We start from the raw sequence: 13,590 nt of genomic DNA on the forward strand, positions 1-13,590 counted from the left end.
GCGCCGCTAATAGCTCACTTCACCATTAAGCTCATTACCCTGAGACGAGCAGTTAGCCTCTTCATAACGCTGAGTGACTTTTAGAAACATAATGGATACTTAACATCCACTAAAATAAAGGCAGTGTGAGGCGGCCAATCAAAAGACGCTAATCTAAGTACCTCCCAGTGGTAAAAGAGTATTGATACCCCCCTACACCACAGGATTCCTGGCCAGCCAGCCCTCTGTGAACCCTCAATGCCCGCTGTAATTACCCCAGTCACATAGATGAACAGCTTGGGTGGGAAAACACCCCCCCCCATTCCTCTTCTACATCAACCTCCCCCACACCAGAGACATTTTGGAATTCAACATTTCCCAGCTAATCTCCCATTAACTCCGAAAGGCAAGATCCAGCCAGGCCAGGAAATGGATCACCATGACCCAGTTCTGTGGTGCCACAGGGAAAAACCTTCCCCTTCTGACGAAGGCACAGAGGCTGGCTACAGTGTCCCTCCATCGAGGAGGCCTGGCTCTGGGTCTTCCCCGCTGCGAAAAGTTTAATTCTTATTTTTGGCAGTTTTACTTTAGTGAAACTGCAAACAGGATGCATGTTTTAGAATATTTGTATTCTGTACAGGCTTCCTTCTTTTCACTCTGTCATTTAGGTTAGTCAATTAGGTTAGTTTGGTGGAGTAACTACAATGTTGTTGATCCATCCTCAGCTTTCTCCTATCACAGCCATTAAACTCTAAACTGTTTTAAAGTCACCATTCACAATCACCACTGAGTGTGTGGGTGACACCAGATTGTCATTTCAGAGAGTAGACCTGACACAGTTCTTATAGCCTTTAGCCGTACCCTTATCCTACTCCTCTCCTCTGTTCCTCTGGTGATGTAGAGGTTAACCCAAGCCCTGTGTGTCCCTAGGCGCTCTGCAGGGGGACACGTCTGGCACTGCAGGATTTGAGTCCCTGGCGGCGGTGTGTTATTTGCAAATAAATTCATTAAAAATCCTACAATGTGATTTTCTGAATTTTTTCTCTCTCATTTTGTCTGTCATAGTTGAAGTGCACCTATGATGAAAATTACAGGCCTCTCATATTTTTAAGTGGGAGAACTTGCACAATTGGTGGCTGACTAAATACTTTTTTGCCCCACTGTATATGCATATTATTAGTAGATTTGGATAGAAAACACTCTGAAGTTTCTAAAACTGTTTGAATGATGTCAGAGTATAACAGAACTCATATGGCAGGCAAAAACCTGAGAATAAATCCAACCAGGAAGTGGGAAATCTGTTTGTAGTTTTTCAAGTCTTTGGCTATCGACTATACAGTGTCTATGGGGTTATATTGCACTTCCTAAGGCTTCCACTAGATGTCAACAGTCTTTAGAACCTTGATTGAGGCTTCTACTGTGAAGGAGGGGGGAATAAGAGCTGATTGAGTCAGCGGTCTGCCAGAGTGACATGAGCTGATCACGCGCGCTCCCATGAGAGCGACCTGCAATTCTAAAGACAAAGGAATTCTCCGGTTGGATTTATGTTAAAAACATCCTAAAGATTGATTCTATACTTCATTTGACATGTTTCTACGAACTGTAATGTAACTCTGAACTTTTCGTCTTAACTTTCGCCTGGACTTGCCCGCGCCTCATGAGTTTGGATTTTTTTATTTTTTATTTCACCTTTATTTAACCAGGTAGGCTAGTTGAGAACAAGTTCTCATTTGCAACTGCGACCTGGCCAAGATAAAGCATAGCAGTGTGAACAGACAACAGAGTTACACATGGAGTAAACAATTAACAAGTCAATAATACAGTAGAAAAAAGGAGTCTATATACACTGTGTGCAAAAGGCATGAGGAGGTAGGCGAATAATTACAATTTTGCAGATTAACACTGGAGTGATAAATGATCAGATGGTCATGTACAGGTAGAGATATTGGTGTGCAAAAGAGCAGAAAAGTAAATAAATAAAAACAGTATGGGGATGAGGTAGGTGAAAATGGGTGGGCTATTTACCAATAGACTATGAACAGCTGCAGCGATCGGTTAGCTGCTCAGATAGCAGATGTTTAAAGTTGTTGAGGGAGATAAAAGTCTCCAACTTCAGCGATTTTTGCAATTCGTTCCAGTCACAGGCAGCAGAGAACTGGAACGAAAGGCGGCCAAATGAGGTGTTGGCTTTAGGGATGATCAGTGAGATACACCTGCTGGAGCGCGTGCTACGGGTGGGTGTTGCCATCGTGACTGTTACGGATACAGGTATCCTGTGTCTGTGTGTGTGTATCCTGTGTACTTTTCTCTCCTTCTCCCCTCACAGGTGAAAATCATCACTCCCCAATCAGTCAACAATCAATCATCAATCAGAAGACACACCTCCTCCTGTTTCCTACCCTATCACAGTTCCTTTCCCATGGTTTAAAAACCCCATCATTTGTTTGCTCTAGAGCTCAATCTCTCTGTAAATGCCATGTCTGTAGGTCTCTGTGTTTCACTCTCGCTTTGTGTCTTAACCTCTCTTTTGTTTGAGCACCTCCATAGCACTTTGTCATCCCCTGTGAGTATTGTTTTGGTTATGGTGTTTGTTTGTTGCTGGTGGGAGAAGGGGGAAACAAGACCAAGTCGCCCATGGGCATACACTACCCGTAGGTAAACTTTGTTAAATACACTAGTTAGAACTGGGCGGACCACCCACTGTATTTTTGGTTAGTTAGTTAGCTGTTGTTAAAGTAGGCTAGTCTAGCTTAGGGGTGTTTTTGTATATTTATTGTTTCATTCCTTGGGTCCAGCTCAGCCCCTTTTCCTGCTCCCCCCCCCATTACCGTGTGTTTATAAATAAACCTGGAGTTTGACGGTAGATTTCTGTTGTCGTGGTTATTTCGTTCACACTTTTACTTTGTCACAATAATAATTTGCATGAGATATGTTACGGGTCTCATTACCATCCCCCTAGACTGTCGGGCCAAAAGGGATTCGTAACAGTGACCAGTGAACTGAGATAAGGCGGAGCTTTACCTAGCATGGACTTGTAGATGACCTGGAGCCAGTGGGTCTGGCGACGAATATGTAGCGAGGGCCAGCCGACTAGAGCATACAGGTCGTAGTGGTGGGTGGTATAAGGTGCTTTAGTGACAAAACGGATGGCACTGTGATAAACTGCATCCAGTTTGCTGAGTAGAGTGTTGGAAGCAATTTTGTAGATGACATCGCCGAAGTCGAGGATCGGTAGGATAGTCAGTTTTACTAGGGTAAGTTTGGCGGCATGAGTGAAGGAGGCTTTGTTTGCGAAATAGAAAGCCGACTCTAGATTTGATTTTCGATTGGAGATGTTTGATATGAGTCTGGAAGGAGAGTTTACAGTCTAGCCAGACACCTAGATACTTATAGATGTCCACATATTCAAGGTCGGAACCATCCAGGGTGGTGATGCTAGTCAGGCGTGCGGGTGCAGGCAGCGAACGGTTGAAAAGCATGCATTAGGTTTTACTAGCGTTTAAGAGCAGTTGGAAGCCACGGAAGGAGTGTTGTATGGCATTGAAGCTCGTTTGGAGGTTAGATAGCACAGTGTCCAAGGACGGACCGGAAGTATATAGAATGGTGTTGTCTGCGTAGAGGTGGATCAGGGAATCGCCCGCAGCAAGAGCAACATCATTGATATATACAGAGAAAAGAGTCGGCCTGAGAATTGAACCCTGTGGCATCCCCATAGAGACTGCCAGAGGACCTGACAGCATTCCCTCCGATTTGACACACTGAACTCTGTCTGCAAAGTAGTTGGTGAACCAGGCAAGGCAGTCATCAGAAAAACCGAGGCTACTGAGTCTGCCGATAAGAATATGGTGATTGACAGAGTCGAAAGCCTTGGCAAGGTCGATGAAGACGGCTGCACAGTACTGTCTTTTATCGATGGCGGTTATGATTTCGTTTAGTACCTTGAGCGTGGCTGAGGTGCACCCGTGACCGGCTCGGAAACCAGATTGCACAGTGGAGAAGGTACGGTGGGATCGAGATGGTCAGTGACCTGTTTGTTGACTTGGCTTTCGAAGACCTTAGATAGGCAGGGCAGGATGGATATAGGTCTGTAACACTTTGGGTCCAGGGTGTCTCCCCCTTTGAAGAGGGGGATGACTGCGGCAGCTTTCCAATCCTTGGGGATCTCAGACTATATGAAAGAGAGGTTGAACAGGCTGGTAATAGGGGTTGCGACAATGGCGGCGGATAGTTTCAGAAATAGAGGGTCCAGATTGTCAAGCCCAGCTGATTTGTACAGGTCCAGGTTTTGCAGCTCTTTCAGAACATCTGCTATCTGGATTTGGGTAAAGGAGAACCTGGAGAGGCTTGGGCGAGTAGCTGGGGGGGGCGGAGCTGTTGGCCGAGGTTGGAGTAGCCAGGCGGAAGGCATGGCCAGCCGTTGAGAAATGCTTGTTGAAGTTTTAGATAATCATGGATTTATCGGTGGTGACCGTGTTACCTAGCCTCAGTGCAGTGGGCAGCTGGGAGGAGGTGCTCTTGTTCTCCATGGACTTCAGTGTCCCAGAACTTTTTGGAGTTGGAGCTACAAGATGCAAATTTCTGCCTGAAGAAGCTGGCCTTTGCTTTCCTGACTGACTGTGTGTATTGGTTCCTGACTTCCCTGAACAGTTGCATATCGCGGGGACTATTCGATGCTATTGCAGTCCGCCACAGGATGTTTTTGTGCTGGTCGAGGGCAGTCAGGTCTGGAGTGAACCAAGGGCTATATCTGTTCTTAGTTCTGCATTTTTTGAACGGAGCATGCTTATCTAAAATGGTGAGGAAGTTACTTTTAAAGAATGACCAGGCATCCTCAACTGATGGGATGAGGTCAATGTCCTTCCAGGATACCCAGGCCAGGTCGATTAGAAAGGCCTGCTCACAGAAGTGTTTTAGGGAGCGTTTGACAGTGATGAGGGGTGGTCATTTGACTGCGGCTCCGTAGCGGATACAGGCAATGAGGCAGTGATCGCTGAGATCCTGGTTGAAGACAGCGGAGGTGTATTTGGAGGGCCAGTTGGTCAGGATGACATCTATGAGGGTGCCCTTGTTTACAGATTTAGGGTTGTACCTGGTGGGTTCCTTGATGATTTGTGTGAGATTGAGGGCATCTAGCTTAGATTGTAGGACTGCCGGGGTGTTAAGCATATCCCAGTTTAGGTCACCTAACAGAACAAACTCTGAAGCTAGATGGGGGGCGATCAATTCACAAATGGTGTCCAGGGCACAGCTGGGAGCCGAGGGGGGTCGGTAGCAGGCGGCAACAGTGAGAGACTTATTTCTGGAGAGAGTAATTTTTTTAATTAGTAGTTCGAACTGTTTGGGTATGGACCTGGAAAGTATGACATTACTTTGCAGGCTATCTCTGCAGTAGACTGCAACTCCTCCCCCTTTGGTGGTAGCTAGCTTGACGGAAAATGGTATAGTTGGGTATGGAAATCTCAGAATTTTTGGTGGCCTTCCTGAGCCAGGATTCAGACACGGCAAGGACATCAGGGTTAGCAGAGTGTGCTAAAGCAGTGAGTAAAACAAACTTAGGGAGGAGGCTTCTGATGTTGACATGCATGAAACCAAGGCTTTTTCGATCACAGAAGTCAACAAATGAGGGTGCCTGGGGACATGCAGGGCCTGGGTTTACCTCCACATCACCCGCGGAACAGAGGAGGAGTAGTATGAGGGTGCGGCTAAACGCATGAACAAAAAGGAAGTATTTGGACATAAATGGACTTTATCGAACAAAACAAACATTTATTGTGGAATTGGGATTCCTGGGATAATCAAAGGTAAGTGAATATTTATAATGCTATTTCTGACTTCTGTTGAGTCCACAACATGGCAGGTATCTGTTTGGCTTATTTTGTTGTCTGAGCGCTGTACTCAGATTATTGCATGGTGTGCTTTTTCCATAAAGCCTTTTTGAAATCTGACACAGCGGTTGCATTAAGGACAAGTGGATCTAAAATTCCATGCAAAACAGTTGGATCTTTTATCAATGTTTATTATGGGTGTGTCTGTAAAATCACCGGATGTTTTGGAACTAGTGAACGTAACGCGCCAATGTAAACTGAGATTTTTGGATATAAATATGAACTTTATCGAACAAAACATACATGTATTGTATAACATGAAGTCCTGAGAGTGTCATCTGATGAAGATCATCAAAGGTTAGTGATTTAATTTTCTCTTTCTGCTTTTTGTGACTCCTCTCTTAGGCTGGAAAAATGGCTGTTTTTCTGTGACTACGCGGTGACCTAACATAGTTTGGTGTGCTTTTCGCTGTAAAGCCTTTTTGAAATCAGACACTGTGGTGGGATTAACAACAAGTTCATCTTTAAAATGGTGTGAAATACTTGCATGTTTGAGGAATTTTAATTTTGAGATTTCCGCTGTCTTCAACCAGGATCTCAGCGATCACTGCCTCATTGCCTGTATCCGCTACGGAGCCGCAGTCAAACTACCACCCCTCATCACTGTCAAACGCTCCCTAAAACACTTCTGTGAGCAGGCCTTTCTAATCGACCTGGCCCGGGTATCCTGGAAGGACATTGACCTCATCCTGAACAAAAACAAACGCAACAATTCTCTAATATTTTACTGAGTTTCAGTTCATTAAAGGAAATCAAGTCAATTGAAATAAATTCATTACACACCAACTACACTGAACAAAAATATAAACGCAACATGCAACAATTTCAAAGATTTAACTGATTTTACAGTTCATACAAGAAAATCAGTCAACTGAAATATATTCATTCTATGGATTTCACATGACTGGGAATACAGATATGCATCTGTCGGTCACATATACCTTAAAGAAAGGTAGGGGCGTGGATCAGAACCAGTCAGTATCTGGTGTGACCCCATAGGCATCACACAGCGCAACACATCTCCTTCACATAGAGTTGATCAGACTGATTGTGGAATGTTGTCCCACTCTTCTTCAATGGCTGGGTGAGGTTGCTGGATATTGGCAGGAACTGGAACACGCTGTCGTACACATCAATCCAGAGCATCCTAAACATGCTCAACGGGTGACATAGCTGGTGAGTATGCAGGCCATGGAAGAACTAGGACATTTTCAGCTTATGGGAATTGTGTACAGATCCCTTGCGTCATGGAGCCATGCATTATCATGCTGAAACATGAGGTGATGGCAGTGGATGAATGGCACTACAATGGGCCTCCAGGAACTCATCACAGTATCTCTGTGCATTCAAATTGCAATCTGTAATTGTGTTCGTTGTTCATAGCTTATGCCTGCCATAGGGCACCCTGTTCACAACGTTGACGTCACCCTCATATCGCCATACACGCTATCTGCACGGTACAGTTGAAACCGGGATTCATCCGTGAAAAGCTTATCCAGTGTGCCAGTGGACATCAAAGCTGAGCATTTGCCCACTGATGTCAATTACAAACTGTAGTCAGGTCAAGCTTTCCTGAGACAGTTTCTGACAGTTTAGTGCAGAAATTCTTTGGTTCTGCAAACCTACAGTTTCATCAGCTGTCCGAGTGGCTGGTCTTAGATGATCTCTCAGGTGAAGAAGCCGGATGTGGAGGTCCTGGGCTGGCGTGGCCTTGGTCTGTAGTTGTGAGGTCGGTTGGATGTAATGCCAAATTCTCTAAAACAACGTTGGAGGCGGCTAATGGTAGAGAAATTAACATTAAATTATCTGGTAACAACTCTAGTGGACATTCCTGCAGTCAACATGCCAATTGCACGCTCCCTCAAAACTTGAGACATCTGTTGCATTGTGTTGTGTGACAAAACTGCACATTTTAAGAGTGGCCTTATATTGTCCCCAGCACAAGGTGCACCTGTGTAAGGACCAAGACTTGTTGCGTTCATATTTTTGTTCAGTATACTTCAACAAGTTAGAGGCACAGGACATACTGCTCAACCCGGACCAGGCCCTAATCACTGAGACTAAGACCTCCTGACCCCTTCTGTCTCAGCCTCCAGTATTTATGCTGCAGTAGTTTGTGTCAGGGGGCTAGGGTCAGTTTGTTATATCTGGAGTACTTCTCCTGTCCTATTCGGTGTCCTGTGTGAATATAAGTATGCTCTCTCTAATTCTCTCTTTCTCTCGGAGGACCTGAACCCTAGGACCATGCCTCAGGACTACCTGACATGATGACTCCTTGCTGTCCCCAGTCCACCTGGCCGTGCTGCTGCTCCAGTTTCAACTGTTCTGCCTGTGATTATTATTATTTGACCATGCTGGTCATTTATGAACATTTGAACATCTTGGCCATGTTCTGTTATAATCTCCACCCGGCACAGCCTGAAGAGGACTGGCCACCCCACATAGCCTGGTTCCTCTCTAGGTTTCTTCCTAGGTTTTGGCCTTTCTAGGGAGTTTTTCCTAGCCACCGTGCTTCTACACCTGCATTGCTTGCTGTTTGGGGTTTTAGGCTGGGTTTCTGTACAGCACTTTGAGATATCAGCTGATGTACGAAGGGCTATATAAATACATTTGATTTGATTTTGATTTGATTTAAGAAAAAGGTGAGAGGCCAACGTGCGGGCACCCTGACCAAACTGTGTTAGCGAGTACATAAAACACCTCATCCCTCCGTTCTATTGACGAACGTACAATCACAGGAGAATAAACTGGACGAGCTCCATTCAAGACTATCCTATTGAAGGGGACCTGAAGAACTGTAATATCCTATGATTCTCTGAGTCGAGGCTGAACAAGGACGTGGATTATATACATCTAGCTGTTTTTTCTATGCATCGGCAGGACAGAATGGCAGCGTTGGATTAGCTCAAGGGGGGTGGTGTGTCTCTTTGCACACCAGCTGCTGTTAACAATCTCTAATTTTAAGGAAGTATCAACGTTCTGCTTGCCTGAGTTAGAATGCCTCATGATAAGCTGTAGACCATGCTATTTATCAAGAGAGTTCAACTATTATTTTTCATTGCTGTCTATTTACCGTTCCTCGGTGTCAACATCACTAAAGGATCTATCATGGTCCACACACACCAACACAGCAATGAAGAGGGTACGATAATGCCCCCCACACGTACAATAATGCCCCACACATGAAATTGATTTCATGTGTGGCAATAGGCCTAGCTAATTATTGAGTTGCGTGTGTGTGAAGATGTGTTGAATGTCATGGGGAGGGATGTGAGGCGAAGATATAGGCGAGTCTCTCCCCAGAATGTCTCATGGTGAATGGGAGGCGAGCTTCAATTACCAGTTGAGAAAAAAAATATTAGCATAGCATCCCCATCCTCACACAGAACCAGATACACAGAGGGGCCAGGGCAGGCAAACCGCCCCATCCTCACACAGAGGGGCCAGGGCAGGCATACCAATCCCATCCTCACACAGAGGGGCCAGGGTAGACATACCGCCCCATCCTCACACAGAACCAGATACACAGAGGGGCCAGGGTAGACATACCGCCCCATCCTCACACAGAACCAGATACACAGAGGGGCCAGGGTAGACATACCATCCCCATCCTCACAGAGGGTCCAGGGTAGACGTGTTGGGAGCAACATAAGCCCTGGGAATAGAACTAATGATGGGGAGCAGGTGACACACACTGCATATATTGCCAAAATATGTAGTGAAAATAAAAGATGCTAAACGCCCCAATAACACAAAAGCATGTGTCTCCTGCATACAATGTCCATACACCAATACGTGCACCGAAATACATTGAAGTCCAACTACACACACATTATACCCCCAACAGGACACATAGGCTATCACAGCCCACCATGCACCATCGATCCACACCCAGCTGCAGCAGAACACCCAGAGAGGAGTGCCCATATCCAGGCACACGTATCAGGTTAACCACCTCTCCTGGGATACTGGACAAGAGAGCCATGATGCTAATGTTAACGTGGATGGAGCTCAGCTGGTAGTTGTGTTTTCAACTCCACACAGGTAATAACCAGAGCTCGCCATTAGGCTAACCATCTAGGGATAGCATCCAAGGACTAGCCTACCTTTTTATTTGTATTTATTTTAATTTCACCTTTATTTAACCAGGTAGGCTAGTTGAGAACACCTTTATTTAACCAGGTAGGCTAGTTGAGAACACCTTTATTTAACCAGGTAGGCTAGTTGAGAACACCTTTATTTAACCAGGTAGGCTAGTTGAGAACACCTTTATTTAACCAGGTAGGCTAGTTGAGAACACCTTTATTTAACCAGGTAGGCTAGTTGAGAACACCTTTATTTAACCAGGTAGGCTAGTTGAGAACACCTTTATTTAACCAGGTAGGCTAGTTGAGAACACCTTTATTTAACCAGGTAGGCTAGTTGAGAACACCTTTATTTAACCAGGTAGGCTAGTTGAGAACACCTTTATTTAACCAGGTAGGCTAGTTGAGAACACCTTTATTTAACCAGGTAGGCTAGTTGAGAACACCTTTATTTAACCAGGTAGGCTAGTTGAGAACACCTTTATTTAACCAGGTAGGCTAGTTGAGAACACCTTTATTTAACCAGGTAGGCTAGTTGAGAACACCTTTATTTAACCAGGTAGGCTAGTTGAGAACACCTTTATTTAACCAGGTAGGCTAGTTGAGAACACCTTTATTTAACCAGGTAGGCTAGTTGAGAACACCTTTATTTAACCAGGTAGGCTAGTTGAGAACACCTTTATTTAACCAGGTAGGCTAGTTGAGAACACCTTTATTTAACCAGGTAGGCTAGTTGAGAACACCTTTATTTAACCAGGTAGGCCAGTTGAGAACACCTTTATTTAACCAGGTAGGCCAGTTGAGAACACCTTTATTTAACCAGGTAGGCAGTTGAGAACACCTTTATTTAACCAGGTAGGCCAGTTGAGAACACCTTTATTTAACCAGGTAGGCTAGTTGAGAACACCTTTATTTAACCAGGTAGGCCAGTTGAGAACACCTTTATTTAACCAGGTAGGCCAGTTGAGAACACCTTTATTTTATTTAACCAGGTAGGCTAGTTGAGAACACCTTTATTTAACCAGGTAGGCTAGTTGAGAACACCTTTATTTAACCAGGTAGGCTAGTTGAGAACACCTTTATTTAACCAGGTAGGCTAGTTGAGAACACCTTTATTTAACCAGGTAGGCTAGTTGAGAACACCTTTATTTAACCAGGTAGGCTAGTTGAGAACACCTTTATTTAACCAGGTAGGCTAGTTGAGAACACCTTTATTTAACCAGGTAGGCTAGTTGAGAACACCTTTATTTAACCAGGTAGGCTAGTTGAGAACACCTTTATTTAACCAGGTAGGCTAGTTGAGAACACCTTTATTTAACCAGGTAGGCTAGTTGAGAACAAGTTCTCATTTACAACTGCGACCTGGCCAAGATAAAGCAAAGCAGTGCGACACAAACAACAACACAGAGTTACACATGGAATAAACAAACACACAGTCAATAACACAATAGAAAAAAAAGAACGTCTATATACAGTGTGTGCAAATAACGTGAGGTGGTAAGGCAATAAAAAGGCCATGGTAGCGAAGTAATTACTATTTAGCAAATTAACACTGGAGTTACAGATGAGCAAGTAGAAATACTGTTGTGCAAAAGAGCAGAAAAGTAAATAAAAACAATATGGGGATGGGGTAGGTAGATTGGATGGGCTATTTACAGATGGGCTATGTACAGCTGCAGCGATCGGCCAGCTGCTCAGATAGCTGATGTTTAAAGTTAGTGAGGGAAATATAAGACTCCAGCTTCAGCGATTTTTGCAATTCGTTCCAGTCGCAGGCAGCAGAGAACCAGAAGGCGGCCAAAAAGGTGTTGGCTTTGGGGATGACCTGCCGGAGCGCGTGCTACGGGTGGGTGTCGTTATCGTGACCAGAGAGATATACCTGCTGGAGCGCGTGCTACGGGTGGGTGTCGTTATCGTGACCAGTGAGCTGAGATAAGGCGGTGCTTTACCTAGCGAAAACTGGGTCTGGCGACGAATATGTAGCAGTGGCCAGCCGACGAGAGCATACAGGTCGCAGTGGTGGGTGGTATATAGGGCTTTGGTGACAAAACAGATGGCACTGTGATAGACTGCATCCAGTTCACTGAGTAGAGTGTTGGAGGCTATTTTGTAAATGACATCGCCGAAGTCGAGGATAGTCAGTTTTACGAGGGTATGTTTGGCGGCGTGAGTGAAGGAGGCTTTGTTTGCGAAATAGGAAGCCGATTCTAGATTTAATTTTGGATTGGAGATGTTTAATATGAGTCTGGAAGGAGAGTTTACAGTCTAGCCAGACAACTAGGTATTTGTAGTTCCCACATATTCTAAGTCAGAACCGTCCAGAGTAGTGATGCTAGTCGGGCGGGCGGGTGCGGGCAGCGAACGGTTGAAAAGCATGCATTTAGTTTTACTAGCGTTTAAGAGCAGTTGGAGGCCACGGAAGGAGTGTTGTATGGCATTGAAGCTCGTCTGGAGGTTTGTTAACACAGTGTCCAAAGAAGGGTCAGACGTATATAGAATGGTGTCGTCTGCGTAGAGGTGGATCAGGGAATCGCCCGCAGCAAGAGCGGCAGCATTGCTATATACAGAGAAAAGAGTCGGCCCGAGAATTGAACCCACCCCCATAGAGACTGCCAGAGGTCCAGACAGCAGGCCCTCCGATTTGACACACTGAACTCTGTCTGAGAAGTAGTTGGTGAACTAGGCGAGTCAGTCATTTGAGAAACCAAGGCTGTTGAGTCTGCCAATAAGAATACGGTGATTGACAGAGTCGAAAGCCTTGGCCAGGTCGATGAAGACTGCTGCACAGTACTGTCTTTTATCGATGACGGTTATGATATCGTTTAGTACCTTGAGCGTGGCTGAGGTGCACCCGTGACCGGTTCGGAAACCGGATTGCATAGCGGAGAAGGTACAGTAGGATTCGAAATGGTCGGTGATCTGTTTATTAACTTGGCTTTCGAAGACCTTAGAGAGGCAGCTAAACACAATGGCCCTCCACTTTAGGATGACAAAAAATAGAAGCGTCTGGAAAAAAAATATGAATCAGTCGTTGTGATCTGCCATCTGGGACGCTATCAGTGTTCTACTCTGAGGCTACACGGCGTCAACAGATTTACAGCCAGCCAGGACAGTACAGCAAGGCCAGGACAGCCCAGGACAGGACAGCCCAGGCCAGCCAGGACAGGACAGCCCGGGACAGCCAGGACAGCCTGGCCAGGACAGGACAGCCCAGGCCAGGACAGCCAGGCCAGGACAGGACAGCCAGGCCAGGACAGGACAGCCCGGGACAGGACAGCCCGGGACAGGACAGCCCAGGCCAAGTTTCATAGAGTGGAACAGGTAGTGGAATTCTACTGCCGTTGTACAGGAACTAAATAACCAGCTGTCACCATGCACTCGCGGGTGCTATGACTCAGTGTGTGAGTCTGTGTGCGCATGTAGTAAACAGGAAAATAAGGAGTGTTTGTGCTTCCAAAGTCATCTGCTAGCGACTCGGCGGAAAAGTAATTTGCCCAGCAGCCAATGAACTCAAGGAGGCTACAAAGTTCTGTCCAATCAGTGTTTATTTATCCATTTCAGAAGCTCAAAACACTAATTGATTTACACTGATGGATGGGAGATAAAAATGGGCTATTGTTTGGATTGGACCGGTTGATAAC

The 13,590-nt window shown here is 45.4% G+C and overlaps 1 protein-coding gene across 3 annotated transcripts in view; it reads right to left on the bottom strand.

Annotated features, from left to right (window-relative positions):
* The window catches only part of LOC112215285 (glucose-fructose oxidoreductase domain-containing protein 1), a 38,426-nt gene that overhangs the window by 4,483 nt on the left and 20,353 nt on the right, over positions 1-13,590 (bottom strand). The window lies entirely within an intron of this gene.

Source organism: Oncorhynchus tshawytscha, linkage group LG16, assembly GCF_018296145.1.
Source record: "Oncorhynchus tshawytscha isolate Ot180627B linkage group LG16, Otsh_v2.0, whole genome shotgun sequence".
Taxonomy (NCBI): domain Eukaryota; kingdom Metazoa; phylum Chordata; class Actinopteri; order Salmoniformes; family Salmonidae; genus Oncorhynchus; species Oncorhynchus tshawytscha.